The sequence below is a fragment of the Xyrauchen texanus genome, chromosome 38 (genome assembly GCF_025860055.1).
Source record: "Xyrauchen texanus isolate HMW12.3.18 chromosome 38, RBS_HiC_50CHRs, whole genome shotgun sequence".
Classification (NCBI taxonomy): Eukaryota; Metazoa; Chordata; class Actinopteri; order Cypriniformes; family Catostomidae; genus Xyrauchen; species Xyrauchen texanus.
Window position 1 is genome coordinate 35,529,848 of NC_068313.1, and position 24,055 is coordinate 35,553,902.

Consider the following 24,055-nt stretch of genomic DNA (forward strand, 5'->3'; position numbering starts at 1 on the left):
TATAACTTGTTATAGTTAGAAGATGTTTCCTACAGCACCAACTTTCGGTAGTTTCTGACTGCTTTTAGCACACAAGAAGTGAAGTGCACATTAAAATCATCCTCTGCCAACACAACAACACCAGCTTGCAAGCATTTACCACATCTGACATCACCGCATTCCCTCCTTACACATGTGAGTTGCCCGTGTCTTTCATCTAACCCTCAGCGCTCCATCCTGTCCTCCCCAATCACACAAGCTATTCATCCCTTCATTCCAACTTTTCATCTCTTTATATCTCCGATGGCCCTGTGAGAGAACTCCTATATTCATTTCCTAATTGCCGTACTCAAATTCAGCATTCACTATTCTATTTCTGTCACAGATGCTAAAGAGATCTTTGACATCCTGCGTTCTGCCTGATGCGAGCAGTCACACAACCATACTGGAGTGGATCTGAGATTCCCATAGAGCTCTAATAGGATCCCGTCACAGTTTCGACAGAGTGGAAATCAGAATAAGAGTCAATCTGCACCTGTAGACTTGCTTTCAAAACAGAAACTGATAAAAGTTATGGAGTAAAAAAGTGACATTGACATTTCTCACTTTAAATTCAACGTGTATCAAATATTCAACCCAAATTCTGTCATTTTAAGGGTCAAAGAGAAGGTGGAAAATAGTCTAAGTTTAAGTGCACTTCCAGATATTCACTAATGAAAAAGTATGGATTTTGCAGCAAGTGAAGGCATGACGACAGATAGGTGAGACGGGGAGTCACCAGACAAATGTGTGCGACACATTTCACACAGATTATCAGATTAGTTGGATTTGAGAGGGACTCCGGGTCATACAAGGATCCATTTGATCTGTTCCATTCAGAGGGAAAGACTGTGGCCGATGCTTTAGTTTATTTCTTCAAAAGCACGATAGAAGAAGACATAGAAAAGAAAGAGAAGACGACAGGTGTGAAAGAGAGAAATTGCTGAGAGAGAGACAGACAGTGAGAGAGTAAGAAGGTAGAGACAGATAGAACGATAGAACAACAAACAGAGAGATAAATACACAGACAAAAAATTAAATAAGAATATATATATATATATATATATATATATATATATATATATATATATATATACACACAAACACACACACACACACTGTATATACAGACAGAACGATAATCAAACAGACCGACAGAATGACAGACAGACAGAACATCAGACAGGCAGATAGACAGACACACAAAAAGAACGACAGACAGACAGATCCTCGAGCAAGAAATCCGCATGACGCGCTGTCGCGAAAGCCTATCAGCATTGAGATTGTCCGGATGTCACTGACGTACTGACGTAGTAGCAGAAGATATCTGGAAAGATTTATGAAAGAATTGTTGTAGCGGTGTGTGGGCACCCGGAATTGTACGACACAACGTCATACATGTGCAGAGACTGGACGAAAAAAGACATCGCTTTGAGGAACGTGAGCGAGGAAGTTGGACTACCTGGTAAGTTCTGAAAATATGCGCGTCTACTTGATTCCAGCTATTGGTTGTACTTTACTATGAACCAAGTCGTAGAAGCCCCTCCTCCTGTCCTTTTCCGGAAGAGAAGGGGGAATACTCGCGGGTTCGCGTTACTCAAGCGAACGTGAGTTTAAACACAAATTTCTAATCCAGTGGTCAAACTTGATCTGGCGTCTCCAGCTCCCCTTTATCTCGCTCTCCCGCTGATCAGCTGATTCAGCGCCGGCCACGCCCTCCTCCTGGTCACTTTACAAATGGGCAATTTTCAGCTGTTGACATTTGACAAGACACTACACATGTTTATAACTGAGAGAAAATGATACAAACCTTATATCACAGTATTCCTCTGATGGCGTCCATTTCTTTAAAAGTTTGGGGCCTTGGAGCTTATCTGAATGTAATTGATTCATGCTCATGAGAGCTCTGTGACTCTGATCCCACCCTGATAGTAAAACGAAGCACGATTGGTTGAAGATAGAACAACGTGCTACGATTGGTCAGAGTAATGTGGCTGTTATCTGATTGGCTTGAGTAGATGATGGGTGGATTCCACCTATTTGTAGATGTGTGTGCATGTATTGACGCTAGATTCATTTCAAAATCGACAAACACGTGTAGCGATCTGCAAATGCACAGGAAGCGATCCACAAATAAATGCACGATTCACAAATGTATGCTGGACAAAGTAGTATTTAAGAGTTAAAAATATATCTGTCTTATTTATTTGTGAACCAAATTTCTATTAGTGAATCTCTTTTCATTTGTATGTTAATATGAAACAATTCCATCTCCATACAAAAATCTGATTCACTCAAATGATTTACGATACATGATCTCATTTGTAGTCATTTAAAAGCTGCTCTAATCCAAAGCAATTAACTGTGCATTTATGACAGAATCAGTCCCCTGAACGACACCACAACAACGCTCACTGCACGTTCTGCTCTTTCAGGTGATGCGGGTTTGAATCTGGCCTGCGTTGTGTATATTGTTGTTGTAAATGCTATCAGTCAGCTCTCTGCAGGAAACAGTGTGTAAAATTGTGTCCGCCACTTGCAGCAGACATCGAATAATTTGTAACGATACAACAAGCTTAAACGAGCCTTGAGGTTGGAACGAGAGAGCAGGACATCTGTGACTATCAGCCTGAAACATAGAGCTCCTTTCACAATTGATTCTGCATGGAAATCTTGCCATGACATTTTGGGAATCATGAGAATATGTTTCATATCATGAAATGATATCATATCATGCTGGTTGGCATGGCACATGCTACCATATTGTGTCTTCAGATATTTATTGTGTGTGTTTGCTCATAGCACCACCAAACATTACTGACGGCAACTTAGCCACATGATTAATGTGAGTCTAAGCTGCTTTGCATGCTCCCATCTGGATTCACTGTTTACAGCATGACTCGTAAATGCCCCGCCCCCTAGGGGCGGAGTGAGAGTGACAGAGGGCGGGTCCCAGGCAAACATAATCCTCTGTAATCTGGTTTTATGCACTATTAAGGCCCAGTTGCCCATTGCGTAATTTGTGAGCCTTTAAAATCGTGAGCGATCCAGCAAGAGGTCATGATATGAGAGGAGGGAAGCCCAACATTGTTTTGACAGTGGATGTTTCCTCTACAGATACAACTGGTTCGTGTTGTGAAAGAGAAGGATTATGGGTAGCAGTACAGCAGGTGAACAGGTTCTTGCAGGAACTCAAACCGAAGTCAGACCGAATTTCTTGAATCACACAAAACCCGTCAAGAACATGTCAGGGAAATATATTATTTAGCATTGTATTTTGCGAAGCATGTAACCATAGCCGCTGTTTTTGAACATTATTTTCATGACAACTACACACATTTCCTTAACAAACTCTCTTTATATAACCGTTCTGACTTTTTGTGCACACGATCATAAACCCTTAAAACACATAAATGCAGAATTGCATATATAACATTTTATTAATAATAATTGCAGTTGTTATAATAGCAAAAAAACGAAATATTTTAAGTGTTACTAAATTACATTTTTGTTAAATATTGCACAATTCAATTTGATGGGAATTTATTAAGAAATTGAAATGCGTTAATCTTAAAAATAAGCAAAAAATATTTTTTTTTATTTTTTATTTCCATTTAAAAAAAATGACAACTGTCTCACAGTTGTGCCGTCATTTCCACTACACAAAACAGTTTTGCCCCTAATAAAGTCTTGCAAAAGTTAGTGTACTTGTTAACCACGTGGACAAAAGTGTCAGTGAAGAGCATGAAATATGAGAAAAAAGACAAATCAAGGGAAATATCACTTGTGAGATGAAATCCTCTGAATTTAGTCATCTCAATATTGCTAGTGATAAAGAACATCTTCACAGTCATACTGTATCACTACCTGAACAAGACTGTTTCGTCAGAAAAACGAGCTGAGGGATTTTCATTTATACTTCTTATCACCGAGCAGCCTTGTAAAAAAGTCAAATCAAATCTAATATAGAGTGGATAATTATCTGCTTCCACTCACCGCCAAGGAAATCAAGAGTCTCCATTCACGCATAATACAAGTCAATGCAGAGCCGCTCAGCCACATCATTCTGCAGATATGAGCACCCAAATCTTTACACGTCCCACAGACACCTGAAGCTCACCGTGCTTATGATGCTTCACTCTAAAGACGAAATTCAACTCTGGAACTTGATGTGCATGTAACTGGAAAATATTCTTGGAAAACATCTGCCATGGCTACTTTAGATGATGCAATTTGTTAAATATTGAAGTCACTCCAACAGATCCCATTAATATTATCAATAAACAAAATGACTAAATGTAACTTGTGAAACAGATCAAACTGATTTGCTCTCTTGTCTCTTAATTAGAGTTGGGTATACAGATGTGGCAGGGCGGAGGGCGGGGCCGACCTGCACACGCATTCTCCTTTTTCTTAAATCCCTTTACACTGGTGCCGAAATCCGGGAAGAAGGAGGGACGCGCTGTAGTGGAGTTCTTGCCGCTACCATCCACCCCAACGGAGCAGCCGCGGCCATCTGCCGGAGAAGCCCGGCTGCCTGGAAGCGGAGGAACGGCTGCCGACCGCGAGGGGAGGAGGGGCTCCCAAACAACCGTCTGGAGCGGTTACCACTGCCAGGGGCGGGGGAGACCCCTACCATCCACCAAAAATGCGGCGGCCTTTCCCTCTCTTTTTAAAATGATTTGTCAATTTGGCACAATCGCCACTTTTTCTTTCCCTCCCCTTGTCCCCTCCCTCATCCAGGTAAACGGGGATGACCTGCTGGCAGATGGTGCGGAAGGCACACCCCTCCCCAGGGAAGGGGGGTGTGGTGTACGTCATGCCTGGGGCTCCCGGCCTGAGAGAACGAGGGAAGAATGTAACAGGACAAATCGGGCTAATCAAACCTCAGAGAGGAATAAAGGCCGACTGGAAGCTGCAGTGCGACAGAAAGAGAGAGATTTACGGACAGCTGTCCGACAACTTTGAGTGTTTGTTTTTTGGTTTCAGATTTATATTCAAATATTATTTATATTGTCAAGCCAGTTCTCACTACAAAGCTCCTCCTTTCCATTCATCCCTTTACAACAGATTTTTACGATTAATCACAATCATAAATTTAATTGATTTGCTTATTAAAATAACATTTACATGAAAACATGCATCCTTATTTTTTTTGTAACCATGTACTGTATCTATATCCTGTATTGTGAATAGTCATTGTTAAAGGTATTGTTAAAATTGCACCAATATAACAGGATTAAATATGATATTTTGCATATAACATGCAAAACATTAAAAACTGAAATTCTACTTGTTTGGAGTGCATCAGAAAAAGCTGAAATCTCCCTCTAATTCATATTCAGATGTTGTGTTTTTTCCTCAGAGGACCTTTGGTGAATTGCAGATCTTTTCTGAGAGCATACATAATAAATCAGGTTTATGCTGTTCCTTAAATAATGTGAATGAAGGCGGTGGGCATATGGACGCACGCCTCTGTTTGAAACGGCTGATGAGGCTGAAATGAAACTGCAGTTATCAGGCCGGTGTCAGAAGAGTTTTTTATTTATAGCCGTTTGAAATCTGGACTATAATAAAACGCACAATGTGAATCTGCTACATTCTGTCTTTGCAATATTAATAAATGACTTTGGGCCTTATTCTTGTTGCACGAGCAGAGTGTAAAAATAGTTAATTGTCCGATTGAATTCAAGATGTTTTAAATAAAAATGCACACAAGTATTTGTTCTGATTGTGTTCAGAAATAAGGCCCAATTACTGACAAATCAATAAATATGCTTGTACAATTGGTTAATGCTATTTGCGATGAGTGCAAACTATTTTAGAAAATAAAATCTCTAATCTCGTCTAATGTCTCTGTAGTTTACTTATTTTAACAAATAAATGAATAAAACAATATTAAAAAAGATACAAGGTTCATTTTTCACTTTTATTTATTTATTTTTCCCTCATGAGCACCAAAGCTCAACAGGTTTTAAAAAAAAAATTAAAATAGACTGCATGGTCCAGTGCAGTATCTCCTCAGTTAATAGTTATGCTGCTTTAAATAGGTCAGCTGAAACCGAAAACACTCTAAAGCAGGGTCAAAGAATAAAAGTGAAATGGCATCTACACTCATTTTATTCCATTTCTTTCCCTGTCTAAACCTCGGGATTATATGCCAGATCCACCTCCGGTCCTGCCTTATGTCCAGCTCCCACTGTGTCACTGAGTGACGATGACCAACTGCAGCATGTGCCAGCCAGACTTCATTTCAGTCTACTAATGGGACTTTTCCACGGCACGGTACAATTCGACTAAACTCGACTCTGCTCGCTTTTTTGGGGGTTTTCCACTGTGTTAGTACCTGGTACCTAATATTGTTTTAGTACCACCTCGGTTGAGGTTCCAAGCGAGCCGAGCCGATACTAAATGTGACGTCAAAATCCTGCAGATCACTGATTGGTCGGGGAGAATCGTCACTACTAGAATATCCTGGATTTCATAACAGTTGAAGTTAGTAACAGTGATAGCAGTTCACGTGACTTCCCAAATGTGAAAAAAGAAATGGCTGTGTGCAAAACCACACAGTGTTCGATAAACGAGGTGCGTTAGCGATGAGCACAACGGAAAAGTCTCTCAGGAAGCGTCTCAGCTGTTGGCCGCACATGGCTACCACCGGACCTACCGACAGTGTAGTGACTACAGAACCATCAAGGAAAAGTGGAAGTGGTTCGACCAAATGGACGCTATCTAAACCGGCGAGCAATGGGAGGGAGAGTGCCCTGGACTCCGTGATGGAGGATGGTACGTTTTGTTACATTAACTAAATACTCTGCTTGAGAGCTTCACTTATTTAGTTGAGCAGCTACTGGAAGCTTCCAACCAGCCCAATTTAACTGTTACACTTGTGTAAAATCACAAGCAACAACTGCTTTATGCAGCACAATGAACTAGCAGCTAACAGCTAGCGCTCGTGTTATTGTGTATTGTTTTGTGTCGTGTTTAAGATGATGTCATGGCAGTAGAGGTGGCGCAGCTATGATGATCAGCCTATAATCCCACCCACGTTGATGAGGCACTAAACTGCAGTGGAAATGCAAGCTCAGAAAAGTAGAGTTGAGGCGAGTCAAACCATAACGTGCAGTTAAAAAGTGCCATAAGATGGACTTCACAGAGGATGAATTGATGCAAACTCAAAGACATGGGATTCTTCATGAGCCTCTGTCAGAAGCATGGGCTCAGGATGGAGTTCACCAAAATTACCTGACATAAGCTTCCAGCCGGACTGTGATGCTCCTGGCTGAATGCAACCTATATCAACTTGGTCAAAGGAAGGACAACACTCTTAAGCTGCGTACACACTGCCAGCGACATCGCGACCATTGGCGACTAGATGTGGGCGTGTCCAGCGACGCGACAAAGTTGAGACAAGTTCAACTTTATTCAAATGAAGAGCGACTAACGGAAGTGACAGCCAATAGGAGAGAAGACGGGAGAGCTCACATGATCCTCTCTCTCTCTCTCTCTCTCTCTCTCTCTCTCTCTCTCTCTCTCTCTCTCTCTCTCTCTCAGCTCCTTCAGTAACAGAAAGATGGATGAAAGGCTAATTCTTGCTGTTAGCAATTTTCCAGTGCTCTATGATATGGATATGGTATATCCAGCTGCAGCTCTTGCACCAGCCGGTGGTCCTCGCCGTGCTGACTCTGAGATTTAATGGTTTTGTGGACCCAGACAGACCGGCGTTTGCGTTTTCGCTGCAGATAAACAGCCGCTATGGCAAACAGCACGCCTTGTTTCTCATTCATCTTTGATATAAAGCATTTTATGTACTGATTCCATTTATATTTAGACTTTTCCCTCCAAAATGTTGCTCTTAGCGCCAAGAAAAGCGATTTGCTGTCAACAGAAATGGAATGACATCCGTGAATGTCATTTATAAACGTTACTAGGCAACCAGTAGTGGGAACACCCACTAGCAACTTCACCGCCAGCCACTGGCGACCTGCAGCGACAAAGTCACTGGCAGTGTGTACGCAGCTTTAAACTACACAGAAAAGGAATTAACCATTAACAAAAGCCGAAATCATCGACCAAAATCAAAGGACAATGCATCTACGTGATGACTTCCAAAGGACTTTAACACTAAAATTATAGTTCATACAAAATAATTTTGTTTAACCATTGACCCACATCACTTACTTAGTTTACTAATTTTCACCACTAATATTTTTAAACATAATTACCAAATATTGGCATTACATTCATCCATTTTCTGATATAGCATCATTTAATGTAAAGCTGCTTTGAAGCATCGCCTGTCCTGAAAAAGCATCATACAAATAAGTTTGACTTGACTTCACTTGGGTTGCATACATTTTAATCCTAAAAAGAAAACTTGAAACGTTGATAAATGACTCGAACGCTCGAACTGGGTGAAAAACAGAAAGAAATAACCATAAACGGATGATTATTGCTCTCAAATATAATTAATCATGAGGTGAAATATTCTCTGCTTCTCTGTGGGATTTGTCCCCCGCTGAGTTAAACCACCTTTCAAATTCTGCTTGGATAATCAAGAAAAGTTTTGCTACTTTGAAGCTTTAATAAAACCTCTTGCTTGAGGCGTGTTTAAATCACTTTAGAATATCAATTACTGCAATCACATTTTGGTGTATTAAGCCCTTAAAACTAGAGGTCTGTTGTCTTTTAACCTACAGAGCTCAGAGCAGAAATAAAGAGACGGGTTAAAACAATTGGAGCAATTAGTTTTGAGGGATTTTATATGCGTGTGTGTGACCGAAACAACTGATGATGTGGATTAGAGAAACAGATTCCTGGAGACACAGATATCTGAGATTTGTCCAAGATGACTATACCATGCATCCCTTCAACCGCTTATCCGAAGTCGGGTCACGGGGGCAGCCGCTCCAGCAGGGGGCCCCAAACTTCCCTATCCCGAGCCACATTAACCAGCTCTGACTGGGGGACCCTGAGGCGTTCCCAGGCCAGTGTGGAGATGTAATCTCTCCACCTAGTCCTGGGTCTTCCCCGAGGCCGCCTCCCAGCTGGATGTGTCTGAAACACCTCCCTATGGAGGCGCCCAGGGGGCATCCTTACCAGATGCCCAAACCACCTCAACTGACTCCTTTTGACGCAAAGGAGCAGCGGCTCTACTCCGAGCTCCTCACGGATGACTGAGCTCCTCACCCTATCTCTAAGGGAGAAGCCCGACACCCTTCTGAGGAAGCCCATTTCGGCCGCTTGTACTCGCGACCTAGTTCTTTCGGTCATGACCCAGCCTTCATGACCATAAGTGAGGGTAGGGCCAAAAATTGACCGGTAGATCGAGAGCTTTGCCTTCCGGCTCAGCTCTCTTTTCGTGACAACGGTGCGATAGAGCGAGTGCAATACCGCCCCAGCTGCCCCGATTCTCCGGCCAACCTCCCGCTCCATTGTCCCGTCACTCGTGAACAAGACCCCGAGGTACTTGAGCTCCTTCACTTGGGGCAATACCTCCTTCCCTACCTGGAGTACACACTCCATCGGTTTCCTGCTGAGATGACTATACATTAAATTTATTTAGTGTTTATCCAAAGGTTATCCAAGGTCCATTCAAAGGGATTTAATGCTTGCTTAAGCTCAACAACAGGTTGACTAGGACACCTTTGTGAACTTGCTTCATACATCCACTAAAAATCACCCAGTTGCTTAAACGTTATTGTGCAAAAATGGTTTAAAGAAGTGAGCTCTGAAAAAAGCTTTCGCAGCATTTGAGCACAAATGACACTTTGCTTTGATACAGTATTTGGTTATCTAATAGGAGGATCTTTGTTGACATCTTTGTACGCATGCGCGAGTGGTTGTGTGGCAACAAAACAAACAGTATGACGGGCTATAAAGACGCGACGAGCACTTTCAAGAGAGTTAGTGGGCGAAATCCACAATATATAAGCACTTTAACATCTGAAGACCGGAGGAGGTTTGGAGAGAAGCTCAAAATTTGTATTGGTGACAAAATCGAAGTTATTCAAAGCCCATATGAGATCTGGGATGACAAAAAACGTTGGTCCGACTCGCCCGTGTCTTGGCCACCAACCTGCTGGGGAGACATTTATTCTTATTTAACAGAAACCCCTGGACCCTTCACTCATGAAAGATTAAAGGCTTTCAAAAGTCTGGAGGCCTATGATTATTTTGTTTCTCGAAAAGTTGGGCCGATCTTTTCTGCCAAACAGAAAGCAGTGATCGTGCTAAAAGCAGAGGTTAGACCTGGCCAAGCAGAGTCACAGCGTGATTCGCATCTCCCGTGGGTGATCGCCAAAGAGAACGGCGAAATAATCACTGCTCACGGCGACTGCAAATCCGGGTAAGTCTTCATTGATCAGTGTTCTTATTTATTGATTTATTGAAAATGTAGTGACTGTTATACCAATTCAATTGTGTTCAGTGTGAGACTTTCAATGGCGTCTGTACTATGGTGAAAAATTGTATATCACAGCTTACACATTTCTCCTTCTTTCAAATCCAGTCTTGGAGAAACATGCAGTCATGTAGCAGCTTTAATGTTTAAAGTAGAAGCAGCTGTCAGGATAGGACTTACAAATGCTGCATGTACTAGGTTCAATCGCGTAATTGCACGCAACAATTTCTTTCGTTTTTCGCGATCCTTTGCGGAGGGAATTCGAAAAAACTTTTTATCAGGCCCCCAACGAGCCGTACAATCGACCGCACAGCAAGAGTGAACCATCCTCTTCTCTAAATCCTCCTCCAAACGTGCAAAACAATCAAATTACAGGTATCTAGCGGTGTTTCCTGCCACACGATTCCCATGATGCAACGCGACAAACATAAACAATGACGTCACAAAAGATCCGCCTATACAGCCACTATCTATTTCAACTTGCGTGAAATGGAGAAAACTGTGAAATGAGATGAATGCATCCAACATGTGTTTTGAGGCAAGTGTTTCTGAATGATAAAACCCACATAGAAGTTATTTCAATCACAGCCTGATATGGATGCATTTATATAAAATAAATACAAATAAGTCCAACATATGAAAAAATGCATTCAAATGATATTTCTTCTTCAGCTTTTGTCACAGGTGAAGAGCAGAACGAGGCAGCTCTCGCAGAGAGAAGCTACCACACAGAGACAGGGTATAAATTTAACCTCGTCTGCAAGTTTTCACGCATTTTCTGTGAAATATAACACTTTAGGGCCTCCAACGAGCGTGTGCTTAATTGGTGCATGAACAAGATGCAAAATGATCTTTATATTCTGTGTGAGAACAAACGTCACTCTCACGTTCAGTCTCGGCACACACTCGCTAACTAACTGAAAAATGCATAATGGAGTCACACAAATGCTATTTATGGTAACATATAATGGTAACATATAATGGGGGCCGTTCACACTGAACACACTGCTTTTCCATAGTTTAAACAGGCACAAGTAATCATGCACATAACAGATGTATTTGAACATTAAGTCACATCTCGCTGTTTTTTCTGCATCTCACGCAGGAGCTCCACATTGTTTACGTCAACACTCATTTAAGATTAAGATAAAGATTCGACTTTATTGTCATTGTGCAGAGTACAGGTACAGAGCCAATGAAATGCAGTTGTTTTCGCATATCCCAACTAAGGTGGGGTCAGTGTGCAGGGTCAGCCATGAAACAGCGCCCCTGGAGCAGATAGGGTCAAGGGCCTTGCTCAAGGGCCCAACAGTGGTATCTTGGCGGTGCTGGGGCTTGAACCCCCGACCTTTCGGTCAGTAACCCAGAGCCTTAACCGCTGAGCCACCATTTTTAGTTTGGAAATGCATCGATTTGGCTACATTTATCCACACTGGAATGGCATTTTACTCCACCGAAAACATGCAGAGCGTATGTGAAAATGCTCTCCATTACCGCATATTTTGAAAAAGAGTTTCAAATAAAAATGGCGTTTCAAAAATGACACATGCCATTCCCATAGACAGGTTAAAAAGAACGTCAACTTTTAAACCCTCGTCTCGAGACACCTGCGTTCAGCGCACAGCGAATAGAACATGATTCACTAGCTTTTTTGACGCAAGAACGCATTTGGTCTGAACGGCCCCTTGTGTGTACAGTTGCAAAAACTGCCTGTTTAATTCTAAGGCCTGAAACATTCTCAACGGTAGTATGTAAATTGCCTTTAGCTACATAAGCTCAATTTCATGCATTGTTGTTTTCCAAAATGTGTCAGAACGCAATTCATGATGTAACGCCAGAACATGTTTTATTCTTCGCACTGCCGCAATGGGCACTATAGTGGTAATTAATTCTTCTGATGTCAGATTATATTTTCAGGTCAACTACTGTCATGGCGATGGTAATCTCATTTTTGTGAGACTAGCATTATAAGTGCCAAAATAATAAAATGCTTTAGAATATGACCCTTTAAAGAAGACATGATCGTAACATCTGTCTATGAGTGCTGATCTCTGTTTGTATTTGCTTCTCAGTAACCATGTATGGACTCAGTGAGACTTGCGTCTGTCGGTTCTGAGGAGAGGTGAAAATAGCCGAGAAAACTCCAGAGAGCTGCAGTGTTTCGAAGAATCAGATTTAGACGCTCTGGAGATGCACACACCCTCCTTGGTATTTCAACATTACAAAGATGAAACCCAAACCCTGGACCCTGGAATAGCCCTGCCACTCGAGACCCCGAAACATGAAACTGTCTCACACTCAAGACGGGAAGCTCCCTCAGCCCAAGTCACACACAGGACAAAACCGTTATGCATGCGTCAGGCCCCGACGATTAGATCCGTGCCTGTTTACTCTCTCTGTAAATAACTGTTGACACAAATTTCGCTCTTGATGTGAAATGTCGCAGCTGCTGTAGATTAAAAATAACCCTGACTGCAGATGTCCTGAGTAAAAAGTGCATTTAAAATGCACAAAAACTCAAAGATGATAAAAACAAACCACATTTGAACTTGTTACAAAAATCTCCATGAGGAAATATCACCAATGTCATTAAATGGAGAACAAATAAAGATTTTAGCTTAAAGGAATATTTCGGGTTCAATACAAGTTAAGCTCATATTCCACACTACCACTTTTGCGGCATAATGCAGATTTCCACCAAAACGTTTTTCGACTCATCCCTCCCCATCCCTCGACTAAAAAAAAGGTTTAAAAAGATGGTTATAGTAATGCACTTGCAACTGAAGTGAATGGGGCCAGTCAATAAACGCTAAAATACACATGGTTTCAATAGTATAGCTACCAGATGTACACACTATACATATTAACATGATTTTAGTGTGATAAAATCGCTTACTAACCTTATCTGTGCAAAGTTATATCCAATATTACAACTTCGTTGTCATGACAACGAAACCCCGCAATCCCTGTATTGGGTTAGTAAGCGATTTGATCCCACTAAAATCAAGTTAACATGTATAATGTTTACATCTTTAGCTACACTATTGAAACAGTGAGTATTTGAATGTTTACAGATGGACCCCATTGACTTCCATTGTAAGTGCCTTCACTGTAACCGCAATTTTTGCTTTTTTCTACATAAAGGAGGGATGAATCCAGGGTGTGCTGGGTGACTCCACCAGGTCTCCTAAGCAACCAAATTGGCCCGGATGCTAGTCGCATGGGGTAACCTCCTCGTGGTCGCATGGGGTAACCTCCTCGTGATCGCTATAATGTGGTTCTCACTCTGGGTGGGGCACGTGGTGAGTTGTGTGTGGATGCCGCGGAGAATAGTGTGAAGCCTCCACATATGCATTATCTCCACGATAACACGCTCAACAAGCTTATCCGTGATAAGATGCACGGATTGACAGTCTCAGACGTGGAGGCAACTGAGACCCTACTTCTTACACAAAGCTATCATATGACTTCAGAAGACTTGGAATATGGTGCACGAAATGCATGGACAACTTACAGTATATGCTAGTTTCAAGGTGTTTTTTTTTGTGTCTGATGATTGTTACTCAAACTGATGGAAAAAGAGCTACAGGAACCAACTTCTTGTTTTGTGTCCCACAAGTCGGTTGCAACCAACACGAGGATGAGTATATAATGACATAATTTTCATTTTGGGGTGGAAATTATTTCCTACTGACTACATGAAGAACTTAAGAGAGATTAAACACTCTTAAAGAGAAGGAAAGAGAGATTCTGCTTTAGTTTGTTCTTGTCAGCACAGCTGGTACAACTGGAGCCAAGCAGAACTAGAGAGGGATCAACAGTCATGTGACCAGAGCTGGTGCCCAGATGGGCGATTATAGACGACCCTCTCCGCCACTTCTAGATGACGTACAACAAACACATACACACTCACACCACTGCTGTTAAATGACCCATGAGTAATAAAGCAATAACGACTGTGAGGTGTCTCAATAACAGCAGCAGGGCACACACATACACAATCAATTTACTCTGAAACAGCAACATGTCTTTTATGTTTTACTTGTCATTAAAGGCAAAGGGTTTAATTACCATATAAACAAACACAAACATGCCAGCACGTATCCATATGTTCTACAGGTTCTAATGTGAGCGTATAGTGCCGTAATGTGAACGCAAATTCTGGTTGTTAAACTTCTGTTCCCTATCTGTCAGTCACTCGAAGTTGAGGCGATGTAGTGACACTAGGGGTCGCTATTGGGAGCCCCAAACACATCTGATCTTTGAGAAAAGGCCAATGGGAAATGGCGAGTGGAATTTGCATGCCACTCCCCCGGACAAACAGGTATAAAAGGAGCTGGCTCGCAACCACTCATTCAGATTTTTTCTTTGGGGCCGAGCGGTAGATTAATTTAATTCCACTGCCATTCCAGTCACCTCTGTATGCTGCTGGATTTACGGTGCATTTCAGCGGTTTCTCCTCCTCGTGCATGGACAGAGTTATTACAACTAGACTGCCAAATAAAAAAAATAAAAAACTGTAAATGGACATGGAATTTCAACTCGATTCATTTGAGATGAAATTATTTTATTATCTTACTTGTCGAGATCGCAGTGATACATGAAGTAGGAAAGAGGACTTGCACGTACCAGGATGACCGGTCTGACATCACTTTATCCCCAGATGTGTGGAAATTATTCCGAAATATTAGGCCGCTTGGTGGTGCGATTTACTAATCAGAATAGAGTATTTCAAAGAGCCGTCTAATAATAACCAATATTATCATAGACCAATATGATCCAATACAATCCTAATGGATAAAATCAAGTAAAGCTCAAAATTATTTCCCTCTGGAATTACATTTTTATTCTGTACCAGACTTGCTCATAACACTGATGATGGCATTAAATCATGAAATTGGCATTACATCAGAACAACTGCACACTATTAGTGGCCAAACTCTCTCTCTCTCTCTTCTTTGCAGGTCTTTCCTCATTATCTCCTGTTGTCCGAGAGTTTTGTGTCATAGTTAATGTTGAGTGCTTGTCAAAGCGACAGCATCATCTGACAATGAGTTTGTAAAACTACAGGAGCATTTAAATCAAATCACGCTACAGCCAGTCAAAAACACGAGCACCTCAAACCATGCAGAAGAGAACGCTTTACCGCCCCTGGCATGAGGGAGAGAGGGGGGGGGGGTCTGTCAGCCAACAATCCATTGCCGCTCCTCTTCACAGCCCAAGAAACTCTTTTAAAAACCCTCAATCTCTGTCCTCATTGCAATGCCTCTAGATGTGATGTGTTTTTTGCTCCTCTCTAACCATCTGCTCATCATTATAAAACATCACTCTTCTGCCTACATCACAAAGACAGATGAAATCATCCGCTATACAAGTTTACTTTAGTTTAGCCTTCGGCCCGAGATAGGATAAGCTGTTATAGAAAATGGATGGATAATTTAGTTCAGTTTACTAGTTCAGATCGTCTTGTTTTTTTTCTCGTTAATTTGAATTCACGAGTTTAGTTTAAGTTCACTAGTTTACTAGTTTAGTTGACTTGTGGAGTCATGTGACGCTATGTGAGGGTTGGTCGCTTAGATGCGAGCTCCGCTTAAACTTTGCTACATTTAGCATTTTAAACAATATAAACCAGTGAGAACTGGAATAGTTTTGTTTGTTAAACTGTGCTGGGAGGCCAGGATGTCGAAAAGTTTAGTTCACTAGTTTGTTTCACTAAATTAGTTCACATGTTTAGTTTAGTTTCAGTTCACTAGTGTAATTTAGTTAACCGTTTTACTGGTTTAGTTGAATATTTTATTAGTTTAGTTTACTAAATTAGTTCCCTAGTTTACTTTCAGTTTACTAGTTTAATTCACTAGACTCGTTTAGTGCAGTAACCTAGTTTAGTGCATTTTACTAGTTTAGTTTAGGCCACTTAACTAGTATAGTATCAGTTTACTAGTTTACTTCACTAGATTAGTTCACTAGATTAGTTTAGGTCACTTATCTAGTTTAGTTTCAGTTCACTAGTTTACTTTACTAGATTAGTTTAGTGTAGTTCACTAGTTTAGTGTCAGTTCACTAGTTTAGTTTACTTCACTAGATTAGTTTAGTGTAGTTTTCTAGTTTAGTTTAGTTCACTAGATTAGTTTAGGTCACTTATCTAGTTTAGTTTCAGTTCACTAGTTTACTTCACTAGATTAGTTTAGTGTAGTTCGCTAGTTTACCTCACTACATTAGTTTAGTGTAGTTTTCTAGTTTAGTTTAGTTCAGTAGATTAGTTTAGTGTAGTTCACTAGTTTAGTGTAGTTCACTAGTTTAGTTTACTTCACTAGATTAGTTTAGTGTAGTTTTCTAGTTTAGTTTAGTTCAATAGATTAGTTTATGTCACTTATCTAGTTTAGTTTCAGTTCACTAGTTTACTTCACTAGATTAGTTTAGTGTAGTTTTCTAGTTTAGTTTAGTTTACTAGATTAGTTTAGGTCACTTATCTAGTTTAGTTTCAGTTCACTAGTTTACTTCACTAGATTAGTTTAGTGTAGTTCACTAGTTTACTTCACTAGATTAGTTTAGTTCACTAGTTTACTTCACTAGATTAGTTTAGTTTAGTTCACTAGTTTACTTCACTAGATTAGTTTAGTGTAATTTTCTAGTTTAGTTTAGTTTACTAGATTAGTTTACTAGTTTAGTTTAGGCCACTTAACTAGTTTAGTATCAGTTTACTAGTTTACTTCACTAGATTAGTTAAGTGTAGTTCACTAGTTTAGTTCACTAGCTTAGTTAAGTTCATTACTTTAGTTTACTAGTTTAGTTTAGTTCACTAGATTAGTTTAGGTCACTTATCTAGTTTAGTTTAGTTCACTAGTTTACTTCACTAGATTAGTTAAGTTAATTACTTTAGTGTAGTTCACTAGTTTAGGGCATTTTACTAGTTTAGTTTAGGCCACTTAACTAGTTTAGTTTCAGTTCAATAGTTTAGTTCACTAGCTTAGTTAAGTTAATTAGTTTAGTTTACTAGTTTAGTTAACTAGATTAGTTTAGGTCACTTGTCTAGTTTAGTTTCAGTTCACTAGTTTACCTCACTAGATTAGTTTAGTGTAGTTTTCTAGTTTAGTTTAGTTCACTAGATTAGTTTAGGTCACTTATCTAGTTTAGTTTCAGTTCACTAGTTTAGTTTAGTGTAGTTCACTAGTTTAGTTCAATAGCTTAGTTAAGTTAATTAGTTTAGTTCACTAGTTTACTTCACTAGATTAGTTTAGTGTAGTTCACTAGCTTAATTAAGTTAATTACTTTAGTTTAGTGTAGTTTACCAGTTTAGGGCATTTTACTAGTTTAGGCCACTTAACTAGTTTAGTATCAGTTTACTAGTTTACCTCACTAGATTAGTTTAGTTTCAGTTCACTGGTTTAGTTCACTAGCTTAGTTAAGTTCATTAATTTAGTTTAGTTTACTAGTTTAGTTTAGTATAGTTCGCTAGTTTAGTTTTAGTTTAGCATAGTTCACTAGTTTAGTTTAGGTCACATAATTAGTTTAGTTTTGTTTTCATTTAGTTTAGTTTGGTTTTTCAAGCAGGTTCTCCAAGCACTTCCCAAAGATTTTTATACATTCATGTATCTGCTATTGGTGAAACAAACAGACTAAACTAAACTCATGCCATTGGAGTCAATGTAGCTGTGTCAGGCTGGCAGGGCCACTCAAACTGTTTCCCAAAAGCATCGTTAGCCAACTATTTTTGCAAGTTCCGTCATTACTGTGACGGGTAGGAGGGTGGGGCCGGGCGCGGAGTTACCGCAATCAGCCGGGAGAGGGATAAAGATGAGCTGGAGACACCAGTTCCATCTGTAGCGTATGTATCTGTTACATTACACCATGTATGCAGCTTTCCGGTCTTCAGCAGCTTTCTCGCTTTAAACGGCTTTCTGGTGTATGTGTAAATGAGCTTTTATCATTTAATATATACTTGAAATTCGGGGGCCTGGGTAGCTCAGCGAGTAAAGGCGTTGACTACCAGCCAGGTCTCCTAAGCAACCAAATTGGCCCGGTTGCTAGGGAGGGTAGAGGTCACATGAGGTAACCTCCTTGTGGCTCTCGGAGGGGTGCGTGGGGAGTTGTGCGTGGATGCTGTGGAAAATAGCGTGAAGCCTCCACACGAGCTATGTCTCCATGGTAACGCGTTCAACTAGCCACGTGATAAGATGCGCGGATTGACAGTCTCAGACGCGGAGGCAACTGAGATTCATCCTCTGCCACTTGGATTGAGTCACTATGCCACCACGAGGACTTTTGGGCATTCCAAATTGGGGAGAAAAGAGGGGGGGGGGGCAATAATTTAGACATATATATGTGTATATATATATATATATATATATATTGAAATTCAAACTCTCCGATTAATGAGGCGGAGATCTTCACATATTTGGAACTGGATTCATTTGCGGGTCAGCTGAAATGGAACCTACAGACTAAACGAGACATTTGAGGCTCTCTAATTTCATTAAACAGCTCTGTTATTGTTTACATAAACATCCTGTAATCAGCAATGCATGAATGTTTGTTTGCTGTTTGTGGGGAAATGGTTGTGGTGTTACATTAGTGTTCTTTGGTGTCGTTTAAGAATGAGTCGAGCCAAACACATCAGTGATTCATGAACAAACCCTGCAGAGTCCAATTTCATGTCACATTTACTGCACCGATAATAAAATGAATACACCATATACTGTATATAAAAGAAATGTAATGATTTCTTAAACGATGTCTTCTGAAGCCAGTCAGTAAATAAAGGGCCTTGAAATGAACAGAGATCGGACAAATATCACAAAGGGCACAAGTAAAAATATGGGCTGAATGATGCAATACATTGTGATCATTTGTGACTGATGTTTTGGGGTGAATCTATTTAGAAATTCTATTTGTTTTAAAGAAGCCTAATTTTACGACCATTGATAATATTCCCAACCACTTTCATTACTGCAATGCATAATAATAATAAGAAGAAATTATATATTATTTAAATTGTAGGCCTGTATACTATAAAGGACCAAAGTACTCAAAATGAAAGTGGATTTCATTATATGTTTTAAACATTAAATACATTTTTTTATGGTTTTATTAAAATAATATCATAATGATAGACAATAATCTTTAGGAATAATGGGAATTACAAACAAAATCAAAAGTAAAATGTACGTCATGCCTGAGGCAACGCCGGGAGGAGTGTAGAGCGAAGGAAGGCGGGGCCGGGACAGCTGGAACAGCGCACACCTGGACCCCAATCAGTGTGATGGGAGCGCACGGGGATAAAGGTGGCCGGTGACGACAGTTCGACAGAGAGAGACAATGACAAGCAGCTGCTCTGTGCGTTTATGTTTGTGTGTTTTTCGTTTATTTCTCCATTAAACTATTATTTATATTGTCATGCCTGTTCTCGCCTCCTCCTTTCCCATTAACCCCCTTACAGCTTAATTCTCTCAATGAATTGTTTATTTTTAAGATTTATATTTTTCCCCTTTGGTTTTTTGGTGAAATGTAACCCAGAAATAGATTCACCGTTTTAATACTTTACATGACACATGCACCTGAGACCAAAGTCAGCTAAGAGCATTTGTATATTGGCGTGGATTTATAATGTGACCCGGAACAGGCACCGGGCGTTTGTTGGGTTTGCTCAAGGCTACAGGTGGGTGAGCACACAACGGGAAAATGTGCCGAGACGGATCTGAGATTCAGCTTTTTGCTCTGTGCCGGTTTGTGTGCATGTGGTAAAGTCGGTAATGAATCACATTATGAGGAATGCCACGCCACACAGACTCCTTTATATAAGACATGAAAGGAAATGCTTTCCCCACTTTCAATTGGTCTTTCTGCCCTATCCACAACTGTATACCCTCAGCCGCTCCCAGCAGCTCTGCGCGGAAATGAAAAATTACAATTTGAAATGTCTGAAAAATGTATTGGAGCGTTAACATTGTTTCTGGGTGGCATACATTAGTACGTCAGCCTGCCAGAATATAAATGTGATAAAAATCAATGCCCTCCCGAGGGGAGTGTTTCGCTGAGTTTCTGTGCGTTTCTGGACTCTTATAAGCTCCCAAGAGAGTTGAGATACACCAAGAAGTGATGGTTCAGAGGAATAATTTCTGATATGCAGAGCTACGGCTCTTTCTGACAGCTCGCGGCTCTGAGTATGAATAAATAAATCACTCGATGGGTGGCCAGAGAGCCACTGCTTTTATAAACTGGAGAAGTCTAGGAGTACTTTAAAGAGAGCAACAGTCACAAACCAAAGTAACAATTGGCTTTGAAACAAGAAGAAAAGCATGAAACAAATTGAACATGTTGTACGTAGATTAAAGCCCACAAGTACCCAAATAAGTGACAGTAGATTGGAGTAAGTCTTGTCTTATTACAGATAGATTTATGCTATCCTGAAAGTATTGTTGTTTAGTAAACTACAGATTACAAATGATGATGTGGTCTTATGCAACAACTACATCCAGTCCAATAATTGGATTGGACAAGAAGAGATATTTTGCGTCAGAGCACTGGAATTTTTTTTATGTTTTGTAACAATCTTTAACTGATGGAAAAATATATGAGATAAACGAGCCTTACTGTGTTGGAAATAACAAATGTTGCTCATTGTTCACTTTTTCTTTATGGAACAGTTAACGGCTGTGAATTATTATGATTTTTTCTCTCTGATTAATTGCAATCTTCTTTTGAAAGATCCCGATATTGATTCTTAAAACCACAAGATCGATATTTAAACTTCGCCAGGAGTGCTCATTACATAAAACGTGATCATCAATTCTATCGTAAGACAATCACAGAGTTACGGTAATGCGTACGGTAAAATACACTTCCAGGGCCGCTCCAGAGCATTTAAAATCAAGACCTGAACAAATCAAATTAACTCTGTATCCCCATCCCAAATGATCTAAATCATGCTTCACAGACTCTTATACGAGCACACATTCAACATGGCCTTAACATTGGGCGGCTGTGGCTAAGGTGGTAGAGCGGGTCGGCCACTAATCGCAGGGTTGGTGGTTCGAATCCTGGCCCACACGACTCCACATGCTGAAGTGTCCTTGGGCAAGACACTGAAGAGCTCCCAATGGCAGGCTAGCACCTTACATAGCAGCTCTGCCGCCATTGGTGTATGAATGTGTGTGTGTATGGGAGAATGAGACGCAGTATAAAGGGCTTTGAATACCGTTAAGGCTTAATATGTGCAGACCATTTACCATTGATCATCAGTAAAACAGGGTGGGCTATATGCAAGTTTAAAATACTTAAAACATGTTTTCCACAGATATCACAGTAAAACTGGTTTATGTACCATTATATAAATAAATACAAATTAGTGGTTGATCAAATCCAATATTGGATTTTGCTGATAATGTGTTGAAAGAAAGCCAGTTAATATGCCAATAGTTTTTACAATTAGTCGCCAACATTAAATGATCTTCGTCTTTCCTTCCTGTGATGGGGTGGGCCAGACAGTGTCTACAAGAGTCCAACTTGAATTAAACTCCAGATGCAGATTATTCAAGAGTTTTTATGACCTTACATTTTGGAAAACTGAATTTAAGGCATTTTAAGAATTTTTAAGGATCTGTGGGAACCGGGTGCGCTGAGTGACTTCAGCCAGGTCTCCTTAGCAACCAAATTGGCCCGGTTGCTAGAGAGAGTAGAGTCACATGGGGTAACCTCCTCGTGGTGGTGATTAGTGGTTCTCTCAATGGGGCGTGTGGTGAGTTGTGTGTGGATCGTGGAGAGTAGCATGAGCCTCCACATGCTGTGAGTCTCTGCGGTGTCATGCACGAGTCATGTGATAAGATGCGCGGATTGACGGTCTCAGAAGTGGAGGCAACTGAGACTCGTCCTCCACCACCTTGATTGTGGTGAGTAACCGCAAAAAGGGGATACAATTATATATACATAAAAAAGGATCCACAGGAACCTGGACTTCAAAATTCCAAAAAAATGGCCTTTTCATTGATGTATTAACCTAAACACGGTAATTTACTGTATGTCTAAATTGAATGTAAACAGTGGGACAAAAAGGCAGATTGGTATCAAAATATCAGACTTAAATTTACAATAGTCACGCTACATCATGTGACCAAAAGTTGGAACTTTCGTAACTTTTGATACAATGCACTTTGATGCCCGACAAACATTTCAGAGACCTCCCTGAAATCCAGTTCGCTTCTTGCTTGACTTCAAACTGGCCTGTATCTATCCACAACCTCAAATAGCATTTTACACCTCTCTTTGTGTCAAGCACATTTTCCAGAGTGTAAGCGCACTTATCCATTGATGCCCATGCAAATCTATAATCTTAATCTATTTTTGTTCTCATCTTGTGATGAATCGGTGCCCTTACTGTAAACTGTTCCGTGTTTTTTTCTCTACGGTATGTTGACTCATGCTTGTTCTGTTCATAAGAAACGGCTGTTGCAGTGAGCAGATTATATCGGTGTCTACTTGTCGTACTTCTCGCATTACAACGTTAACTGACAATACCCACCAGACAGAGAACTAAAGCTCACTTAATGCCAACTTCATGATGTAGCAGAATGTAGCATTTTTCTGTTATGTAGTCAGAGAGGAAGCCAAAGCGGCTCTTGTACACAGTCTGAAGTGGCACTCGTTCCTGCATCGAAACCTTTCATGCATAAATGACAGGTTATGTAGGAGCTGTCGTTTCTGTAATGCTGAGAGCATTTCCAGCTCAGATCAATGCGGTCAGAGCCCCAGGACGTTTGATGACACCCAGTTCAGCTATGAGAGCTGCTGTAACAGACCTGTAAAGCATTACGTTCTAAGGGGTAATAACTTATTACAAAACCTTGTCATATTAACCTTCAACCTCACCCTAATTTGTAATCAAAGAGCTACATGATAATGGCAAATGTATTATGTGATTTCTAATTAATCCAAACGTTCGTGGATTTATTGTGCATAACTAATCAGTGCATATAAGAGAATAAACATCTTACCAATTTCCACTGATATATATATATATATATATATATATATATATATATATATATATATAGAACTGGATCACTGATGCATCGGTAAACTGCCAGCAGGAGGTGAAGCCACTAGACGTGTTTGAGCGGCCAACTTGGTATTCCCAAACTGTCAAAAAACATCAATGACTGACAGGCGAAAACGTCCCTGTTTCACCGTCTCCGACCTGTGGATATGACCGTCACATTTCGCCTTCTAGTGACAATCATGTTTAATGTTTGATTCGCTTGTTATGGATAATATCCATTACAAGGGAGATGTCAGAGCATCCACCTACCCCGGTGTTCAGTCCATCATTGCAGCAAAACGATCACCAAAGCAAGCAGCAAAACTGTCCATAAGTTGTAATGGACCTAAGAAAATCTGTACAATCTGCTTGTTTTAGGGTGACAACACGTCCTTTCCCTCGGAGGGTCCTTAAAAAAGACAAACAGGGATTTTAAATTCGCCTTCAATGCCCGGGATTTGGCCGTTTTCATATTGAAGCGCTCTCTGTAGACATGCATGCATACATATATGTCATCCATTACGTGTTCTTTTGCCACCTAGCATTTCTGTTTATTTTTAACCACCTTTGCTTAGCGTGTCTCCCTCACTCTCTGTGCTCTTATT

The 24,055-nt window shown here is 40.4% G+C and overlaps 1 protein-coding gene across 9 annotated transcripts in view; it reads right to left on the minus strand.

The window, feature by feature from the left end:
- LOC127632148 (immunoglobulin superfamily member 11-like) overlaps positions 1 to 24,055 on the minus strand; it is a 118,862-nt gene that overhangs the window by 44,334 nt on the left and 50,473 nt on the right. Inside the window, exon 1 of one of the 9 annotated variants that reach the window (XM_052110733.1) lies at positions 140 to 149. The exons of the other annotated variants lie outside the window; for them this stretch is intronic. The gene's annotated coding sequence lies outside the window, so the exon portion shown is untranslated. Of the gene's footprint in view, positions 1 to 139; positions 150 to 24,055 lie in introns of those variants that run through there. 9 annotated transcript variants of the gene reach the window in all.